The sequence below is a fragment of the Chiloscyllium punctatum genome, chromosome 8 (genome assembly GCF_047496795.1).
Source record: "Chiloscyllium punctatum isolate Juve2018m chromosome 8, sChiPun1.3, whole genome shotgun sequence".
Classification (NCBI taxonomy): Eukaryota; Metazoa; Chordata; class Chondrichthyes; order Orectolobiformes; family Hemiscylliidae; genus Chiloscyllium; species Chiloscyllium punctatum.
Genome location: NC_092746.1, coordinates 39845604 through 39859409, shown reverse-complemented (window position 1 = coordinate 39859409; position 13806 = coordinate 39845604). Strand labels below are relative to the sequence as shown.

The 13806-nt window shown below is 40.0% G+C and overlaps 1 long non-coding RNA gene across 7 annotated transcripts in view; it reads right to left on the bottom strand.

Annotated features, from left to right (window-relative positions):
- LOC140480486 (uncharacterized) overlaps positions 1-13804 on the bottom strand; it is a 67219-nt gene extending 53415 nt beyond the window's left edge. For 3 of the 7 annotated variants that reach the window (XR_011961309.1, XR_011961311.1, XR_011961310.1), the window contains exons 1-3: positions 13696-13800; positions 7072-7182; positions 6841-6891 (exon numbers count right to left, since the gene is read on the bottom strand). This is a non-coding gene — a long non-coding RNA (uncharacterized lncRNA). The other 4 variants (XR_011961308.1, XR_011961307.1, XR_011961313.1 and 1 more) reach the window with 4 other exon arrangements.
- Positions 13805-13806: the final 2 nt, after the last annotated feature.

The window sequence follows — 13806 nt, the reverse complement described above, 5'->3', positions numbered from 1 at the left end:
CCATTCATAGAACGATTTCATGAACATTTTCTCCTGTTTGCACAGATGCCTACAGGAAACCTACTGACATTAATCTCGAAGTTCCATAGGCTTCACTCCATACAAAGTTGAAACCTGCCTTCCACACCTACTATAAAAGTATAATTTAACCTTGGAGCCTAAGAATCAATATTTCCTCTATCGGTCCCCCCTTTTGGGCCCTTATGCTCTGGTCAGATATCCAGCTTCAGCTTGTAAAAGCAACAGGTTAAACCAACTGTACTATTTGATCCTTCAGTTGAGGTTGCTTGACCTAATGCCCTATTGTCCTGATTTCTAAATCTCCTCTACCATCTTCTGTTTGATCATCTCCTGGGGCAATAAATGGAATTGAATCCACACGACTGGAGTGGTTTCTATACTACCTCCCTCCTCAGTACTATTAATTGTAGAATGCCTTCAGTGTGGAAACAGGCCCTTCAGCCCAACAAATCCACACCGATCTTCTGAAGAATAACCCTCCCAGACCTATTCCCCTACCCTATGGGTCCTTGCTGTTATGAGGCAGCAGTGCTAACCACGGAGTCACTGTGCCACCCAAAAGATTCTAAGAACAATACCATCCTCTATTTCTACTGCATACAACAGTCTACTATGATTTCTTATATATTGATTTCTCCTAATTATCCTATGTCTTCCAACTTGCATAAGCTCTGCTGGGTGTTGCTTTAGTATGATAGTCATCAACAAGATAACACCTATTGACATGATTATCTACAATACATTCAGCATCAGTTCTGTGTATATATGTGTTAGACTCGTAAACTGGCAACTAGTCTGGTTGTGTCATAAAAGGTTAAAGAAATGTGTATTTGTCATCCGTAAAGGAAACATATCGTCATAAATTTGTCTCAATTTTTTCCATGCTTGTGTTACAACATGGCAGTGAATCCTTCTGTTAATTAAACTGAACACCCAGAAAAGCTCACCTTGCCTCATAATCCGCTAAAATTTGAGTGACAGAGAACTCCCAAATTCCACTATTTAAAGAAAATAATATTAATTTATTTTTAGCTCTAAAAGTGAATATTAAACAACAGCTATTCACAATTCTAAGCCCCCCTTTCTCTTATCTGCTTATTGCCTGCCTCCAATTCTATAATATGCTGTTTCAATAAGACACTTATTAAAATTACGTCAACATTGGATCGTCTCTGGTTCGACATTGACAAAACAATAATTTCAAACTTAATTGGGTTTTAGTGTCTTAATTTGAACTGATTGCTGTTTGACAACAAGTCAAATTTAATCAAACAAAACTCAGGTATCCATTTCACAGCCAAAATGTTACATATTTTCAATTTCCCAGTACACAGGACTGCCATCTAGTCATATACACAGATGCTTGTAAGCTCACAGTTCAGAACAGCATTCACTCTCTTTCAAAGGTATAACACTGTAACATTTGTTCGAGTTCCCATGACCTACAGGTACTGCAAACATTATCCTTACGTGCATCATCTGAAATCCCATACCTTTCTTAATAGTGCCCGCATGAATCTCTAGTACAGTGGTCAGGCTCTCAATTAATTGTGTCAGGCCTCGATCTTTGATTAATTGGATGCCTTGAATCCTTTGCCCCATTCTTAAAATTTTCTTAAGCTATAAATTTAGGGTTTGGAACGGATGGTCCACAGTAGCTAAATCAATGGAATTCACTGTTAATGCTCTTGCATTAAATTCTGTAGTGACATCATTTATCAGATCAAGTTTCAGTATGTTAATTCTTCTGGAACATAGGCTATGTTCCATCATTCAACTAAGCTGCTTCTATCATTAAACTACCAGTTAAAATAATATACGCTATTTAGTAGAGTCTAGCATTATTAAGGCAGGGTTTTGTTGGACAGGTTTATAACTATGGGTACCAGATCATACTGCACATTATCATACAACACACAAGTCAATTTTTTCAGATAAACAAAAATATTGTTACATTTGGAAGCTTAAGACATAACCCACTTAACCAACGAGTTCCCATAAATCAATTGTGTGTTAAATGCAAGAATATTTGTTCTCCTACTGTGACATTCAGTGAACTATGTTGAATATTGGACTCTGCATTGTTTGTAGTGTAATACACCCGCACTAAAGATGAACTGTATGTTAGGTGGTGATTCTCATTGCCTCTGCTATAAACACAAATCCTACAAGTACTGGAATGACAAATAACATTCTGTAAATTAAACAAATAACTGTCCCAGTTATCAGTGGTCAGTTGGATTAGCTCTGCAAAACAAAATGAAAAATTAATTAGTAAAATGCTTCAACAGTGACCAGCGTTTCCAGCGCACTTTTCTTTTTATGTCCATGGAAGCTCATACATCACTGGTTATAATTACCTTATATAATCCCAATGTGAAACCTGTTTCCCACACTGGATGCCTCAGCTTATTCTATTTTCACCTCATGCAAAAATAGCTGATCTCTAATCTCTTGTTGCAGTTATTTGCAAAGCTCTTGTACAATTGTCTCCCCCTCTCAATGGTCTTATCTCCTCACTCCAGTTGCTGCTGTGGCCAGCTGATACCCTAGCCGCAAGTGCCTGAGTGGTTGTCTCTGTCTACTGATGGCCCACTTTGATGGAGTCTGCCATCTTCTGGTGTGTGTTGACCTATATTACTGTCTAATGACAGTTTTGCACCTTCACTAAATCCTTCATTATTGTTTCATGCTGGATGAATTCCCTTTAACTCCATGTGACTATACAATCAGATATTTCCTCAATCGTACCATTTGTCTGTGTAAAGGTTAGCCGATTGAATCACAGAAGTCTTATGGCACAGAAGTAATTTGCTCTGCCATGCTTTTATCAGCTCTTCAAATGAGTGCCATTATATTGTGCCTGATTCTTGCTTTTCTCATATCCTTGCACATTATTTTTATTCAGATAACTGTTGAAAGCCCTCTTGAATACTTTGGTCGAATACATATTGTGTATGATCATAGAACTTAGAATAGAGCAGAGCTAAAACAGGCCCTTCGGTCCTCGATGTTGCACCGACCAATGAACTAATCAAAGCCCATCACCCTACGCTATCCCATCATCATCCATATGGTTATTGAAGGATTGTTTAAATGCCCCTAATGTTAACTACATTGGCAGGCAGGGTATTCCAATCCCTTACCACTCTGAGTGAAGAACCTGCCTCTAACATCTGTCTTAAATCTATCACCCCTCAATTTGCAGCTATGCCGCCTCACACAAGCAGACGTCATCATCCTAGGAAAAAGACTCTCACTGTCTACCCTATCTAATCCTCTGATCATCCTGTATGTCTCTATTAAATCACCTCTTTGCCTCCTTCTCTCCAATGAGAGCAGGCCCAAGTCACTCAGCCTTTCCTCATAAGACCTTCGCTTCAGACCAGGCAACATCCTCGTAAACCTCCTCTGCACCTTTTCCAATGCTTCCGCATCTTTCCTGTAATGGGGCAACCAGAACTGCACACAATATTCCAAGTGAAGCCGCACCAGCTTTTTGTGTAGTTGCAGCAGGATATTGCAGCTCCGGAACTCAATCCCTCTACCAATAAAACCTAACACACGGTATGCCTTCTTAACAGCACTATCAACCTGAGTGGCAACTTTCAGGGATCTATGTACATGGACACCAAGATCCCTCTGCACATCCACGCTACCAAGAATCTTTCCATTGACCCAAAGTAAAAGTCATTATTCCCAAATAATCCCTGTTATTATTCCCAAAGTGAATCACCTTACATTTATCTGCAGTGAACGCCATTTGCCACCTGTCAGCCCAATTCTGCAGATTATTCAAGTCTCTCCGTAACCTGCAACAATTCTTCCACACTGCCCACCACTCCACTGACTTTAGTATCATCTGCAAATTTACTAATCCATCCACTTATGCCTGCGTCCAAATCATTTATAAAAAAGACAAACAGCAATAGTCCCAAAACAGATCCTTGTGGCACACCACTAGTAACTGGACTCCATGCTGCATATTTTCCATCAACCACCACTCATTGCCTTCTTACAGAAAGCCAGTTTCTAATCCAAACTGCTAAATCACCTTCAATCCCATGCTTCCCCTTTTTTTTCTCCATAGCCGACCATGTGGAACTCTATCAAAGGCTTTATGAAGTCCATGTACACCATGTCAACTGCCCAAACATCATCCACATGCTTGGTCACCTTCTCAAAAAACTCAGGTTTGTGAGACATGATCTGCCCTTGATGAATCCATGTTGACTATTTCAAATCAAATTATTGCTTGCTAGATGAGTATAAATCTTATCTCTTATAATCCTTTTCAAAACTTTTCCTACAAAAGACGTCAGGCTCACTGGTCTATAATTACCTGGGTTATCTCTACTGCCCTTCTTGAACAAGGACACAACATTTGCAATCCTCCAGTCCTCTGGTGCTAAACCTGTGGACAATGATGACTCAAAGATCAAGGCCAAAGGCTCGGCCATCTCCTTCCCAGAGAATTCCCAGAAAAATTCCACCCAGCCCAGGGGACTGACCTACTTTCACACTTTCTAAAATTGATAACACCTCCTTATTAACCTCAATCCTTTAACGTCTAATAGCCCATACATCAGTCTTTTCCTTTACAATATTCTCCTTTTCCTGAGTGAAAACAGATGAAAAATATTCGTTTGGCACCTCTCCAATCTCCACAGGGTTTACACACAACTCCTTACTTCTGTCTTTGACAGGCCCTACTCCTACCCTCGTCATCCTTTTATTCCTCACATATCTATAGAAAGCTTTTGGGTTCTCCTTTATTGTACCTGCTAAAGACTTCTCATGTCCCCACCTTGCTCTTCTTAACTCTTTAAATCCTTTCTAGCTACTCGGTGACTCTCAGTCACCTCATCTGAACCATCTCGCCTCAACAGCACATAAGCCTCCCTCTTCCACTTAACAAGAGATACAATTTCTTTAGTAAACCATGGTTCCCTTACTTTATCACTTGCCTCTTGCCTGACAGGGACCTACCTATCACAGACACACAATATCTGTTCCTTAAAAAAGCTCCACTTTGATTGTCCCCATCCCCTGCATTTTGCTGTCCCATTCTATGTCTCCTAAGTCTTGCCTATTCGTACTATAATTGCCTTTCCCCCAACTATAACTCTTGCCCTGTGGCATATGCCTATCCATTTCCATAGCTAAACTAAACGTAACCAACTTATGGTCACTCTCTCCAAAGTGCGCATCTATCACTAAATCAAACACCTGGCCTGGTTCATTACCAAGAACCAGATCCAATGTGGCCTCCCCTCTTGTCGGCCCTTCAATATACTGTGTCATGAAACCCTCCTGCACACATTGGACAAAAAATTATCCATTCGACGGATTAGAGTTATAGCATTTCCAGTCAATATTGGGGAAGATAAAGTCACCCATAATGACCATCCTGTTCCTTTCTTTCCTGCCCAGAATTGATTTGTCAATCCTCTCCTCCACATTCCTGAAATTTTGTGGAGGCCTATTAAAAAACTCCCAGCAGAGTGACCTCTCCTCTCCTGTTTCTAACCTCAGCCCATACCACCTCGTCAAATGTTCTTTCAGCCACCGTTATACCGACCTTGACTAACAAAGCCACACCTCGCCCTCTTTTACCACCCTCTCTGATCTTAATGAAAGATCTAAACCCTGGAACCTGCAACATCCATTCCTGACCTTGCTCTGTCCATGAATCAGTAATGGCCACAACATTGAAATCCCAGATACCTATCCATGTTGCAAGCTCACCTACCTTATTCCAGATATTCCTGGCATTGAAATAGACACTCTTCAAACCAGCTTGCTGTCTGCCAGCACACTCCTGTGACTGTGAAATCCTGTCCATGTCCTCTCTACTCTCATCTACCTATGTACTAGAACTACAACACAGGTTCCCACCGCCCCTGCTGAGCTAGTTTAAACCCACCCGAATAGCACTAGCAAATTTCCCACCCAGGCTATTAGTACCCGTTGGGTTCAAGTGAAGACCATCCTGTTTGTAGAGTTCCCACCTTCCCCAAAATGAGCCCCAACTATCAATAAACCTGAAGCCTTCCATCTTGCACCAGCCCTGTAGCCACGTGTTCAGCTGATATCTCTCCATGTTCTTCACCTCACCATCAAATGGCACAAGTAACAATCCAGAGATAACAACTCTTTGTTCTTGCTCTCAGCTTCCACCCTAGCTCCCTGAAATCCTGCATTACATTCCTAACACTCTTTCTATCCATGTCATTGGTACCTATGTGGACCACGACTTGGGGCTGGTCACCCTCTCCCTTCAGGACCTCAAAGACACAATCTGAGGCATCATGGACCACAGTACCTGGAAGACGACACACCGTGAGTCTCTTTAGTTCCCAACAATCCTTCTATCTGACCCTCTCACTATTGAGTCCCGAGTGACTAACACCCCCCTCCTTTCCCCCCTTCCCTTCTGTGCAACAGGGATAGACACTCTGCCAAAGACCTGCACCCCAGTGCATACCCCTGGTAAGTCATCCACCCCAACAGTTTCCAAAACGGTATACTTGTTTTTCAAAGGAACAACCACAGGAGATCTATGCATTGACCGTTTTTCTCCCCCTTCTAACAATTACCCAGGTTTCTTCATGCCTAGGAGCAACTACAACTCAGTAACTCTTATCAATCAAAGACTCTGCCTCCCAAATGATCCAAAGTTATTCAGCTCCCGCTCACTTATATAGCGGAGGGGGGGGGAAAAAAAAATCCCTCCTTTCCCAGAAACCTCTGCTCTCCGAGATGCTGCTGCTATTGATGCTCAAGGTAAGCTTTTAAAGTTTTAAATCAGTGACTCACCTTTTCTGACAGGCCCCTGATCCAAGCTCCCACTCTTCCTGCTGCTGGCCACTGAAATAGACCCAAAGGTTAAATTTGTTTCAAGGTTTCTGTATTTTGGGCATTTAGGTGTAAATGCATTACTTATCAAATCAAGTGAACTTAAAAGATAGTTCTCCATAACCACAGTTCTTGGCCAGTACCATTTCACAGGCCTTAAAGTCTGTTTCTCTGTGGACTATATGTCAGTACCTCAAAGTATGTTTTCTTGCTCTTCAGGTCGGAAGATCAACCTAAAGGGGTGCATGTGCATCCTCCTCATTTGGTCCCCATGTTTCAGGTGGTAGCCAGATCTATCCAGTTCTGTAAAAAGGATTTTGGTTAAGGGCATACAAAAGAAAGACGTAAATTAATTTGTTTCATCAACACTTTCTTTTCTCATGAAATATCAATTTAACTACAGTTAAGGTGAGTTATTCACATTGGATGTTGTCATTTTCCTGTCACTATCCAGTTGGAATACTCTCACAATACTCTTAAAACGGAATTCAAACATTCCTCTTTGATCCCAAGCACAAACAATTCTCACATATTCCTGCTTTACAATTAAGTATATCAGATTTCCAAACGTAACGTGCTAAATTTCTTAAGACATTCCACCTCTCAAAATATTCCAGACTCAAACCAACAGGTTCCCTTCCAACTTGTTGCTTCCCTGGAAACTGCTTCCATGTGGTATTCATTCTTGTTCTTAACGAAACATCTAACTACAAATGATAATAACCCCTTTAGCTCCATCCAATCTTTCTCAATCCTTGTTGGAGTGTAGTTATTTGGTGAAGTTTTTTTTCCACAAAAAAAGGGCCTACAATAATTAACTAATTCCATGGCCTGTCTTGTGCATTCACAGGCCTTGACAGACTATTGTCCTTTCAATTGAAGGGAAGCTCCCATTGTTTATTTGGGCTGGCTTTAAAAACCAGGCTGCTTCCAGCAGTTCAAGGATTTACAGCAGAGCCCATATTATTGTGTTGGTTCTCTTAAATTTCATGTAATTTTTCCATGGAATGCCTGAAATAACAACTTTTAGCAAGTTATTTATCAATTCCAATTTCAAAAACATTTAAACCCAGGTTTAGTGGTTTTAAATAGTTCTTTTAGATCAGAGACCTGAGTGATTGGAGTCAGTTTATCCATTCTTAAACACTTTGGCTCAGAAGATAATATACAGCCTGACTGGTGAAGACAAAGTCTCTAAAAGCCAAAGCCTTAGTCCATATTAAATGTCTGTAAATTTCCAAAAGTACACGTCCAGCAATATGGCAAATGTATGGAGAAACTAAAAAAAAAGCAGCTTAGCAGAGTTAACTCTCCGCTGGCTTGAGAAGGGGTGGAGCCAAAGCCACCACGTTATGTCACATAGTAATTTTACTTTGTTTAGAAAACTACCAAAATCTTCTGAGCATTTCAAAATGACCCTTTAAATTAGATAGTCATTTCTTTAGATAGTCAGACTTTAGAATTAGTTTTCAACTGTCTCAAAAGCCTTTTCATATTTTTAAGATCACTTTCACAACAGAACCATACATTTCATATCTTTACCTTTTCTCAAACATTTTTTCAAAAGCTGATCTCAATTGGATGTTTGCCAAACTACAGCTTATCTATGCTTTTAGAACAGCTTGAGCTTGTATGAAAACTTGTTTTCAAATTAAAATTTAAAAATATAGTTCACAGTATTTCCAAAAGATTTGTAGAAAGTTGAAATCCTTTGTCCAACCAATTTTGAATCTTTGCTGTTGTGCAAACAATGCCCTAATTTAAGGAGTTCTCTTTAACTATACAGTGAGCTACCAGTTTCTTGCAGTATTGGGCAGTGGACAGTTGTGGTTCGTTTTCTGGAGATCGTCCTTTCCTCTCCCATATTTCAGCTGTTTCTACCTCATCTTCACGAATGCCTGCTAAACCACTAACTTGTAGTTTCTTCTCATATTAGCATTAACTCATCTGCACAATTGCAGATATAATGTGGTGATGATCGTTTCCCCTTTTATTCTTTACCTTTATTCTGACTATTGACTCTTTTTAGCCTCTGGGATGCCCTGTGAGTGCCACCATCTCTCAGCATTCTCTGAATTATTCTTGACTTTGTCTTGCCATAAACATAGTGATAGAGCCCTCCAGCACCAAAGTTGACAGCTTTTTCCTCCTTTATTTCTTCTGACTGCATTTTGATTGTTTCATACGCAGCACAGATAGCACTAGCACAGCTCTTCTTCAGCCCCTGCATGGATACGGCTAGTATAGATTTGGTTCACTTCAGTCCCTGCACAGATACAACCAATACAGAGCCCTTTCTAGCAATCTCTCTTGGTTGTAGGTCTGCTCGCTGAGCTGGAAGGTTCATTTTCAGACATTTCATCACCATATTAGGCAACACCTTCAGTGAACCTCCAGAGGAAGCACTGCTGATGATTACTGCTTTTTATTTATATGTTTGGGTTTGTTTGGGTTTCTTTGGGTTGGTGATGTCATTTCCTGTGGTGATGTCATTCTCTTTTCAGTGCTTCAACATTCTGTGATTCCTGACCAAACCTTCTCAGACCAACTAGCTATGTATGGGTAGGAAGTGAAATGTACTCACCTGTTGTGCAGTGCTGTTCTGATTGTGTGAGATGAAAATCCTGTTTATGATGTAATAAGTTGTCTTGATTTTAAATAATCAACTGCTGGAGACTAAGTTTTTACAAATGTTTTATTTGAGTGTTGCAAGAAAAGAACTGCCTGAAGCAAAACTTTACAGCAGATGGAAGAGTTAATTATCCTTATACTTTTAGCATCCACTTATCCACATTCTAATCTTCTTCCACACACAGCAAATAAAACGAATGCTCCTGCCCTGTCATAAGTTAATGTCTTCTTCACTCAGCGAGGGTGTAAACAATCAATCTCACTCTGGAAGCTGCCAAGGTCTACCCTACATCGTCTCCTCTCAAGCCATTCATAGAATGTTTTCATGAACATTGTCTCCTGTTTACAGATGCCTACGGGGATCCTACTGACACTGGACCATAAGCTGCATAAGATTCACTCCATGCTAAGTTGAAACCTGCCTTCCATTTTGAGTATGGTAGTTTCTTTTAATCTTTTAAGAGTTTAAAAATTGGGATTTTCCCTAAGAGCAGCAACAATCTTCTCCAGAAGAAGAGAACATTGAGCAGGAAAAACATCAATGTGATAGAGCCGTGCAGCGTCGATGCAACAAGACTGAACTTCATTAGACGCAAGTTGGGTGATGACCTTCTTTGACTGCAAATTTAATAATGCTCCAAAGAAAAGCCATCCAAGTTTATTCACAGAAACAAATGCAGCATTTTTTTTGCTTGATTTTACTGTGCTTTTGTTTTCTAAAAATAGTGAAAGAACTGTGCATGCTGGAAATCAGACACAAAAACAGAAATTGCTTGAAAATTTCAGCAGGTCTGGCAACATCTGTGAAGCGAAATCAGAGTTAATGTCTTGAGTTCAGTTCTGTTATCGCTTTTTGTTTCTGGTGATGAATAAAATTTCACATTTTGATCTGTTTGAAGGCTTTCTCACATGAAATTGAACAATGACAAGTTATTGAACAAGTTATACTGTGCTGGATATTAAGGCAAGAACTCTTTGAAAGGATAGTAATATGGTATGGTGGTAAGGACGGTAGCTTCTGTTTGTAGCTGCAAGTAAAGCTGCAGTTGATTGGACAACTGATTATGTAAAGTAGCAATACATTTTCAAATGTGAAATTCTATTACCAATGAAATGTTACTTATGTCTCCAGAAGTGTTTATTTGTCATTTCCCTCTCACTATAGGTACTGTGAAATGCTGTTTGTTGCTTGCACTGATTGACCTGGTGCACTGTTGGGCTCTAAATATGATGCTGGCAGCAGTGAATATTTCTGCCATTGATGAGCACAACAGCAAAAGCAGTGCCATAGAAGTGTGACATATGTACAATGAGATGTACAGCTGAGAATGATGTGAGATAACTTGAGAGAGGTCACAGACTGAAATCCCCTCAAAAAACTGTCTGAAATTGACACACCTTTTTGTATAATTCAGCCCAAAATATTTGTTTGAAATTTCTGTCTTTTCTTTGTTCCCCATTAAATTTCTTCTGTATCAGCCTGTAAAGTACCCACATTTATTTTTGCTAAATTTTTCAATTTTACGTACTTGAAAAATCTTTTACAATCTTCTTTATGCTCTTTGTTAGGTTGCGCTCATATCTTATTCGGTTCCTCTTTATCAATTTCTTGGTCATCCTTTGCTGATTATTAAAATCTACCCTATCCTCAGAGTTGTTACTTTTAGATTGTAAACCTCTTAACATGATATTATTCTTAACCATTTTTTAGGTACATGGAGGGGTGTCACTTTTCCAGTAAAGTTTTATTCTTCAAAAAGACTGTTAAATCAGCATAATCTCCAGAAACACAGCAACTATCAACCTTATCATGTGATTCACATGACATTCATCTAATTGAATTACGTCTCTCATCATTCCTTGAAGTGAGGCAACATTTTAATATTTTATAATTAATCTGTTCATAGATGTTACAGTTTAAAACTATGAACCATACCTGTCTTTTTTACACAATATTAGTTCTAAAATGAGGGGAGGAGAAACTTCTTTACCCAGAATGGGTGGAATTTTATGAATATTTTCAGGGAGGAATTAGATCTTATGTCTTAGGGGATTCAAAGGGTGTGGGGAGAAAGTCGAAACAAGGTACCAGATTGGATGATCAGCTGCAATCATACTGAATGGCAGAGCAGACTCAAAGGTCTGAACAACCTACTCCTGCTTCTATTTTCTATGTTTCTAAAATAGGCTGTTCCCTAGTTGGAAGACAAATGTTGTCTCAAATATATTCTATGAAGTCATTAACGAGTCTCATGTAAAAATTTATTTTGTGCTGTCTAGGTGAAGATTAAAGGCTGATATAATCATTACATTACTCTTGTTATATGGTCCAACTTCCTGATTTATACTCAGACTAAGACCATGATTACTGTTACTGAGATTATATATTATACCCATGTTTTTCATCTTAGCTCAACCCAGACTGATTCTACATCTTAACTTTGAGTTTTTTTTCCCATCTCTCAGGGCTACACCCCTTTCTTTTTCATTTTGTCACTTTTCTAAAGGTACACTGGAATATATAGTTCTGCACTTCAAACACTCAGCTATCATTTTTCAATAACAGGTAGTATAAAACACCCATTTACTTCCTTGCATTTTGTACGTTTAGATATATCATTTGTAATTTTAATACTTTACAATTTTTCCGGATAGTGGTCTTAGTTGATAATGCTTTGCTACTGTTGTTAAACTCTCTTGTCCTGACAGGGTTTGTTTGATTTTATCCAAGTGACTCTGTTTTATAGACTTGACTTTTGTTTTTAGACCATTAAATCACCAGAACCCTCTTGTCGTACCCTATGATTAAACCTCGAGAAACACATCAAACCAATAACCCTATGGCATGATTCATGCAATGTTTATTACTTTGAACTACAACGAACAAGAACAAAGAACAAAGAAAATTACAGGGAGAAAGTGAGGACTGCAGATGCTGGAGATCAGAGCTGAAAAATGTGTTGCTGGAAAAGCACAGCAGGTCAGGCAGCATCCAAGGAGCAGGAGAATCAATGTTTCGGGCAGAAGGGCTTATGCCCGAAACGTCGATTCTCCTGCTCCTTGGATGCTGCCTGACCTGCTGCGCTTTTCCAGCAACACATTTTTCAGCAAAGAAAATTACAGCACAGGAATATGCCCTTCTCTCCTCCAAGCCTGCGCCAATCCAGATCCTCTATCTAAAACAGCAACCTATTTTCTAAGGGTTAGTATCCCTTTGCTCCCTGCTTATTCACGTATCTGTCTAAATACATCTTAAATGACACTATTGTTCTCACCCCTACCACCCCTGCTGGCAACGTGTTCTAGGCACCCACCACTCTTTGCGTAAAGAACTTTCCATGTAAATCTCCCCTAAACCTTTTCCCTCTCACTTTGAACTCGTGAACCCTAGTAATTGAATTCCCCCACTCTGGGAAAAAGTTCCTTGCGATCCACCCTATCTATAACTCTCATGATTTTGTAGAACTCAATCAAGTCCCCCAACAATCTCCACCTTTCTAATGAAAATAATCCTAATCTACTCAACCTCTCTTCATAACTAGCGCCCTACATACCATGCAACATCCTAGTACACCTTCTCCAAAACATTCACATCCTTTTGCTAATGTGGCAACTAGAACTGTACGCAGTATTCTGAATGTGGCCAAACCAAAGTCTTGTACAACTGTAACATGACCTAACAACTTTTGTATTCAATATCCTGTCCAATGAAGGAAAAGCATCCTGTATGCCTTCTTGACCACTCCAGCGACCTGTGTTACCACCCTCAGGGAACAATGGACCTGAACAGCCAGATCTCTCTGTACACCCATCTCTCCACATCTCCTGTCTTTCCTTGAAATGAGGCAATATTTCTGATATCTTGTAATCAACCTGTTCAGAGATGCTGTTACATACCTCTAGAGCAGGTGGGGCTTGAAACTGCGGTCTCCTGACTCAGAGGGAGGGACACCACAAAAAGCAACATTTACAGCAATGTTTGTGCCTGTGATCAGGGAAAGGCGGGGGTCTTATTTGGGGGGAGGGGAATGCCACTGGGAATTGAAGAGCTTGTCAGGGATGCCGTGGCATTTTTATAAGACCTCAGAAGGCGACAGATCATCACATCGGCCTTAAACTTGGAAAAAAAAAGTTGAGCATGTTTGTCCGTGAGAATCAGTGATTGCCAAATAAACACACACTTACATGTGTGGAGGAGAGTCTCCACCCTGCAGGGAGGGATGTCCTTGGGGGGAGGGGGAAGAGGAGGATGTGCTGATGATGTAATCCCGTCATGCCGTGCAGCCGGCCCTCGAC